The following is an 8,422-nucleotide window of genomic DNA, read 5'->3' as shown; positions in this document are numbered from 1 at the left end:
GTGACCCATATTTGGAATTTGTGCTCTGCATTTAACCCATTCAAGTGCACACACACAGTAGTGAACACACACACACCCTGAGCAGTGGGCAGCCATGTGCTGCAGCACCCAGGGAGCAGTTGGGGGTTTGCTCAAGGGTCTCATCTCAGTCATGGTATTGAAGGTGGAAGAGAGCACTGGTTATTCACTCCCCCCACTGACAATTCCTGCCAGACCTGAGACTCAAACCCACAACCATTGGATGACAAGTTAGACTCTCTAACCATTAGGCCATGACTTTCTGTAGGTTCAAAAGGACATATTCATACAATGTTATTAGGAATGTAAATGTCATTCTGTAATACTTAATTTAAATGAATTAAATTACAAATCTGTACGGAATTTTCCAAAAACAAAAACAAAAAACTTTTAACATTTTTTTTAGGTTCACATTCCTCTTAAATTGTTGTTTGTTTAACTATGATGTTAATAATTCAGATATTTTAATCAATGTAGTGTATACTTATTTTGTAGTGCACTATGGCGTGGAGGTCATTGAAAGAGTGGGGTGCAATAGGATGACTGAAACTCAGATGACTGAAATTCAGCAATACGTAAGTAGTTAAGTCTTGGATTGTTATCTTTACAACAATGTTCAAGTTGGTCAGATCAGCCCACAATACCTTTTGCCTCCAGAAATTACAATATATGATCAACCAATGAAGTGTCTGTATGGAGGAGGCTACAAGGGGAAATCAAAGGAGTTGTCCATGTAATGAGTTTAAAGGGTAATTGTTTTTGCATTTACTGTAGTTTTGGGGACCGGCTCAAGTCAACAGTTAATTAATGGGTGGCTATAGAACTATAGAAGTTGCAGAATATACACGAACACTCATACAGTGGTTATGCACACTTTTGTGGGATTATAATGATTCTTAATATTTTGGCTGGTCTTTAATTAGTTTTCTCTGATTTGCTGAGCCTGGATCTGCTGTTGCAGTGCACTCATGTCAATTGAGGATGTAAAGTAAAACTAGATTTGCTTCATGTTGTTCAGATTTGAACATAAAAGTAATTATGTACTGTACGACTTGGAGTATTATAAGAATTTCCCCTTTGCTCAGGGTTTGAAGTGAAGCTGTTAATGTATAACAGTATGATTATACGTCCTCTCGACATTCAACCCCATAACTCTGCGTGCATATCTTGAAAATTGTTTCTTGACCAATAAGCTGGCCTTGAGCCACTCCCTGTACTCGATATAAGAGTTTGAGGGAACGTCTGTCACCCCACCACTTTTGAGTTTCCAACCCCTCAACTCTTTGTCTTCTCTCAATTCTGACGGCTGTGTTTCCAGAGATGCTGAACACCAAGAAAACTGTGAAGTCTTTCAGCAGTCACTCCTCTGTAAGTGTGAGCAGCAGCAGGCGGACCCCCCTCACCCATTCAGGGATGGTTTCGAGAGAAGGTTGGGGCTCCAGTCCAGTCATATGCCCTCCAATTACAGCTGTACAGGTAAATGAAAGTCTTCTGGCACCTCTGAACTTGGAGATTGACCCGAACATCCAGGCCATCAGGACTCAGGAGAAAGAGGAAATCAAGACACTCAACAACCGCTTTGCTTCATTCATTGACAAAGTAAGTTATCTCCTTCTTCATCTTGTCTTCATTTGAACCTTTTGTGTAGACCCTTTATGTTTTCACATCTAATCAAATGTATTGTGTTTGGACCTGTGAGTGTGGTTCGTATGCTGGTGGGAGTGATTGTGATAACAGAAGGCCCAGTTTTATCAGTGTCATATTTTATCAAGACCCCGACTTGACTGACTAACCCGAAGGGACAATGTCCAATCTCTGTCATAAACACACCTTTGTTGCTTTTAGGCAATATCAGTTTACTATCAGGCGCAACGGCCACTCCTTTATACATACTTTTTTTTTTTTATAGAAACACCTATCCGAGCACACACACAGCTATCTTTGAACTCACATAATCTGTTCAATAAAGCACGGAGAGAATTTTGCACATTAATATGCATTTAAATATTAATTAGTAAAACTGCACTGGAATAAATATGTGTAGAAACAATTTTCACTCAGAAATTGCAAGTAAATTTCACAAACAATTACAAAGAAACAAGTAACACTGAATTAAAACTGAAAAAGTATTTTCTTGTAAAATGTACTTCAATGATGTTTGTTTTATTTACAACTTTGAATTATTATTATTATTTTTTTTTTGACAGTGCGGGACTGTTTAAGTGAACTGCAACAAAATAATATTAATTAGAAGATTTCAATAAATTACAAAATGTAATTTTATTGAAATAATAGAATTATTATTTTTAATATTGGTATCTAGGATTATATCTATATAAACCTTAGTCAGAGTGGAAACAATATTTAATTTTTGACAGGAATGAAAACAATGCTGAGGGGAAAAAAAATGCAGTGTGTTCAGTAGATTATTACTGTTATTAAACAACATTGCAATTATTCAGCTGGCAAACATCTTTCCAAAAAAACTTTTAGAAGTCAAAAACTCCATAAACTAATTTTTAAAGTTGTGGGATGAGAAAATTAGATGTGAATTAGAACCTTTATACAATTCATACCATTCTGATGGTGTTGATCGTTGGTTTCTCACAGCCTTGTTTTCATCTATGTTACATTCAATATGGCATCTAAATTTTATTCAAAAATGTGAAAAGACATGAAAAAAGTTAATGTGCATGTAATCTGACAACCATCTATACACATGTATGTATATCATAAGAAAATGTTGCTTTCTTTTTTCACTCTCTTCTTGTCTTTCCCCAGGTGCGCTTCCTGGAACAGCAGAACAAGATGCTGGAGACTAAGTGGTCTCTCCTGCAGGAATAGACTAGCCACCGATCCAGCATTGATATAATGTTTGAGACCTACACTGCTAACCTGCGCAGACAGTTAGATGGCCTAGGTAATGAGAAAGTGCGTCTGGAGTCTGGCCTGCAGGACATGACCAGCCTGGTAGAAGACTTCAAGAGCATGTAAGATCATTGTAAATGTCTGCACAGTGTCTTAAATCTTGCACGTTTGTACTCTAAAGTGTTTAAGGACGTTCCACACACACATTCCAACAAACTTTGTACATTCCTCCTCAGGTATGAAGATGAAATTAACAAACGGAATGACTCTGACAACGAATTTGTGCTCCTTAAAAAGGTCAGCACATAATGTAAAAGCACACACAGATCAAGCACTTTTAAAAACGTATTATAATTACATTATTAGAAATATATTTTGCACTGTTCCCATGTTAGGACGCTGATGGTTCGTATCTGAATAAAGTGGAGCTGGAATGTAAATTGGACAGCCTAACAGATGAGATTAACTTCCTTTGGCAGATTTATGAGGCGGTACCATTCACTCCCTTCACATTTCAAATAAATCTTTTAGTACAGTCATGTAATACACGTTACAGATAGAATTTATTGTGTTAACTGATAGTAAAACATAAGTCTTAAGAGCTTATAACTCTTATGGTGTGTAAGCATAAAAAACCTTAAAAAACAGTGGTGAATAGAGGCATGAACAGGATTCTGAATGACAGGTCTCTGTAATTTTTGTTCCATGTGTACAGGAGCTCCGTGAGCTCCAGACACAGATAAAGGACACATCAGTTGTTGTAGAGATGGACAACAGCAGAAATCTGAACATGGACACCATTGTGGCTGAAGTTCGTGCTCAGTATGAGGAGATTGCCAACCGCAACCGTGCTGAAGCAGAGAGCTGGTACAAACAGAAGGTCACTTAACTTTCTTCCATTGTGTGTGTGTGTGTGTGTGCATGTCACAAATCATACATTTTTAAACATGATTATTTTCTTGCATTGCAATATTTGAGCTTTTCTAAAGATGCTCAAATTAATTGTAAATATGAGTTTATGTGTATGTGTCTGTATGTGAATGTTCATGTGTGCTGTATAATGTTAGTATGAAGAAATGCAGCTGATGGTCAACAAACATGGGGATGACCTGAAAAACGCGAAGGCTGATATCGCCGAGTACAATTGAAGAATTGCACGTATACACTCTGAGATGGAACTTGTTAAGGGACAGGTAAGAATTCTATTTCACACGGTTGTTTTCTGTGGAGCTGCTTTATAACTGAATTGAACTCATTTCTCATAATTACTCATAATTAATTAACTTTAATGAACGGTTATTGAACTGAACTGATCAACACTGAACTGACTTGAGCTGAATAATGACACTGTTGTCTTTTTAAAGTTGCTTTACAGCAGAATTTGAATTTGTCTCATATTTGAAGCCTACATCACTGATTCTGTTATTTTCCTTTTTATTACTGTAAAGCTGCTTTTAAACAATCTATTGTATAAAGTGCTATATAGATAAAGGTGACTTAATTTGACTATTCAGAGTCAACTGTCAAAAACAAAAAAGAATAATGTGTCAAAATGTCAGTGAACAATGCACAGCATACTTAGAGCATGATTATTTTTGGTGACATTTGACAAGAACAAAGCAAGCATTCTTTCAGTAAATCTAGGTAAAGTGTATTATATGTGAGTTGATCTGAGATGATCTCACTTAATCCCAGTTGATCTTAAGTTATATGTCAGAGTGTGGGAAGGATGAAATCTTTTGTCTCCTTTCATTTTAGCATTCAAACCACAAGGTGCAGATCAAAGAGGCAGAAGAACGAGGTGAACTAGCTGTGAAAGATGCAAAACTGCGTCTGCAGGAGTTGGAAGCAGCTCTTCTGAGAGCTAAACATGATATGGCTCGTCAGGTGCGCAGGTACCAGTCATTGATGAACATCAAACTGGCTCTGGACATTGAGATCGCCACCTATAGGAAACTTCTGGAAGGAGAAGAGAGCAGGTGGGTGCAGCTTTAGTGCTTGTTGAAACTATAACACTTTAAGAAGAGGGAATCACAATGGATTCCTATGGCTGTCATGTACTTATTCTGTGTTCTTTCACAGACTGTATGGTTCATTCCAGAATCTCTCCGTCTCTAAACCACACTGTGAGTTACTTTATTCACATAAAGCATCTCTTTTTATAAATGCTTTTTGAAATATTTTACACCAGCTATGCGTATATGTAAGGTGCAGCTTTTGTGACAGTGCTCTGATATCCTTTTTCTTAGCCTTGAACTACGATCTTAAAAGCAGCCACCTTGCAAGTGTCTCATCACAGAGTTCTGGGAAAGATGTTCAGAAAACAGGCCTCGTTAAGCAGAAAGCTGTGACTGCAAAGGATGTCAGCACTAGCAGCAGCACTGCCACCATCACCAAAAGCACAAAGACCACCATCATCACCAGTGAGACAGGGAAGAAACTCGTAGCTACAGAGGGAAGTGTGCAAGTGATGGATAAGTCTGCAGACAAAAAAGAGGAGGATGTTTTTGAATGACAGAAGAGCAGATGGATTGTGTTGTGCACAGGGCCCAGGATCAGATTTTTATAGGTTGGCCTCCACCCCCTCCCCTGGGCTCCATGAGCATATCTAGTTTAGTATCTGTTGCTGAGGTGTGGCAGATTAAATTAAATTACAATTCATTGTATTAAATATGTAGTATATTTCTACAGCCCAACAACAAACTCCTATAATCTTTCCTACAGAATTTTGTTCCTTATAGCTAAAAATGACTAAATGTCTGTCACTGTGAGCACAGTCAGAAAGTACAAGAAACAACTTTTGTGTGCTTTTCTGATTTCTATTGAGGCCTATATTAAAAAAACAGTGAATGCAGCAACCCATCAGTTTTTGACATTGAATTTTTAAGACATTAGGAGGCTAAACACTGGTGCAATAGTAATAGACACTTTGTTCCAATATGTAGAAAATTGATCTGGATACAATGTTATTTATCTACCATTTTTAACGTAAGAGTGCAGCCATTTGTAACTTTGTACAAAGCTTCCAGTAACATTCGCTTCCAGTTATTTTACATGTACAAAAACAGTTTCTTATGCTGCTTTAAATTCCAAATTGGTATTTTGTTATTTAGTTGTTTTCACTCATTGCTATAATCATAAAGACACTGGTTTGTATCACAAATGGTTTTACCATTTATGGTGGCACTTTGTTATTATTCTAGTACCTGTAGCGGCTAATGAATTGGAAGTCTTGTACATTCACAGAAAATAGCTTATGTCCGTGTTGCAAAAAGGGGCTGCTTGACAGTCAGTAAAAATGCAGAATAGAAATGAAGAGATCAGGATTGCACCCCTTGACTTGTTTATAGAAAAAAAAGAGAAAAAAAAGAAAATTGATGCATGATAACAAAGCAACTTTCTTTGAGCTTTCACATTTCTGCTGTTCTGCATTTTACTTCGAAGTTGCCAGTTTGAATGTGATCCTTGATTGCACTTCCATTCTGAGACAACAAGAGGGGTTGTGCACAGAAAAGAAAAGTTTAACTTAAAACTAAAAATGTAAAATTTTCAGCATTTTTAGAAACTTTATTTTAGAGAGACTTGGCTAATTCAGCAACAGATAAAAATGTTACACAGAATGAGCAGAAAAGAACAAAAAAATCAAAGAGACCGAAATTCAAATGATAGGAACATTTATAATACAACAAAAAGAAAATATTGGTTTAAATTGTCTCAAGAACACTCAATCAATTGCTTGCTCTCAAGCTTGCATCTCATGCTTTAATCAAATTATTTTGCACAGATTAATATTGCCGATTGTCTTAAAGCAAATGTGATATCTGCAACTCCAGCATTTCCTATATAAATAAGCCAAAGATGCATATCGGACAATATTGCTAAGTATACAGGTGTAACATTGCCAAATGGAGAGCAGTAATAGTAATAACCGCATGTATGACAGCGTCTCCTCCCCCTTTAACAAAGACTGCCCTATAAGGGCTGCAGTTGTAAGGGAATTTAGACTCCACACCTATGAACTTGTGTAAACCTTAAACTGCTTAGACCGGATTGACCTAATCCTTCACATCATTTTAACACTATGGAATTATTTTAGAAATAATCTATTACTTTCACAAATTAATTAAATGATCATATGTATTTAATGATTGTCTGTATAAATGATTATACATGTATTTAACCAAAGACACTGGCAAAAAATAAATAAATTAAAAAATGTAAAAAAAAATTAGTCCTTGTCGTGGTGACAAGTCACAATAAGTTTGTGGACTGGAATTTCTCAAGTCTTGCCACAACATGCACAAAGCTTATTTTCGGTTTTATGTGCCCTCATTGGCCCCAGCTGTACAGTTATTTAGTAGTTATTATTACAGTTAGAAAAAAAAGCAGTTATGGCAGTTATTGTTTTCTTTGGTTTGGTATACAAAAGGTAGAATGAGCTGAAAGGTGAGGTAAGAAAAAATTGTAAACCCTTGTAGAGAATACCACGCATAGCAGCAGCTCAGTGGATGTGTGATTCTGGTGACAAATGTTGACACATGTTGGCCTCAGGTGTTTAACCCTGTTCCCTAGCTGTACCACACCTTAAACGCACTCAACTAACCAGTCCCCTAAGATTCATATCTTCCCTCCCCCACCCCCTCTTGCAACACATACACCTTTATTCGCTCTGACTTTCTGCAATCATCAACTGCTGTCTGTTCTAGTTTCTCCTTGCTTGACCTTTCACTCCTCCCTGTTATTAATTTATCATAGTATTGTTTTATAATCTCCTGTCAAGGAGTTAAAAACCCCTCATTCTTTCTTTTACTCTCTTTGCGTCAGTCAGTCACTTTCTTTGCAGGCCTCAACAGGCCGATACCAACAGAAACTCAAGGGATTACAGGGCTGATGCTCTGGTCAGGCCTCTCCATAAGCCTACTTAGCTGCATTAAGTCACAATTTTATTTCCCATGTATGAAGGAAAATTTAATTAACATGTTTTGAGTTAAATTTTGCACAGGATGTGTGTAGACATGCACAGTAAATTAGCTGCAACATAGGCTCATCGTGCCATTATGATTACAGAAAGATGATCCATTAATAAAGACTTATTTTCATGTTTCCTTGCACAGCATTGTTAATGTTATGACGTTTGCATCACATAAGCTCCATATGTATGGTTTTTCTGATGTGGTAAACATACTTGGTAGTTCACCTATTGCTCTGCACTCGCAATGTGGAGATCTTGGGTAGGGTATGATGATGATACCTGTGAAAAATTAGTCATGATAAAAGAGCTCAACGACTTGCAGAAGCAGGCTAAAATGTAATCTCTTTATCTCTTTTGGTAACACTATCAGTTAGGTTTAGGAAAAGGTTTAGTGTAGGTTGCAGATGCTATTCTTAAACGTGATGAACCGGCATGAACAATTTAGCAACAATCACTGGGCATTCATTTCCAACTAATGTAATAAAACATTATTTTCATTCATCTGTTTCGGGTAATATTGAATGCACTTTTAGAGCCATTCACTAGACATTTCAGTTTGTTGCG

At 36.9% G+C, this 8,422-nt stretch overlaps 1 pseudogene; it reads left to right on the top strand.

Moving 5' to 3' along the window:
* The first annotated feature begins 1,338 nt into the window (after positions 1-1,338).
* Positions 1,339-5,491, top strand: LOC107667321 (keratin, type II cytoskeletal 8-like; annotated as a pseudogene).
* Positions 5,492-8,422: the final 2,931 nt, after the last annotated feature.

This window comes from Sinocyclocheilus anshuiensis, unplaced genomic scaffold, assembly GCF_001515605.1.
Source record: "Sinocyclocheilus anshuiensis isolate Anshui unplaced genomic scaffold, SAMN03320099.WGS_v1.1 scaffold964, whole genome shotgun sequence".
NCBI classification, from domain to species: Eukaryota; Metazoa; Chordata; class Actinopteri; order Cypriniformes; family Cyprinidae; genus Sinocyclocheilus; species Sinocyclocheilus anshuiensis.
Note: the sequence above shows the minus strand (reverse complement) of the source record. Positions and strands in the feature narration are given on the sequence as shown.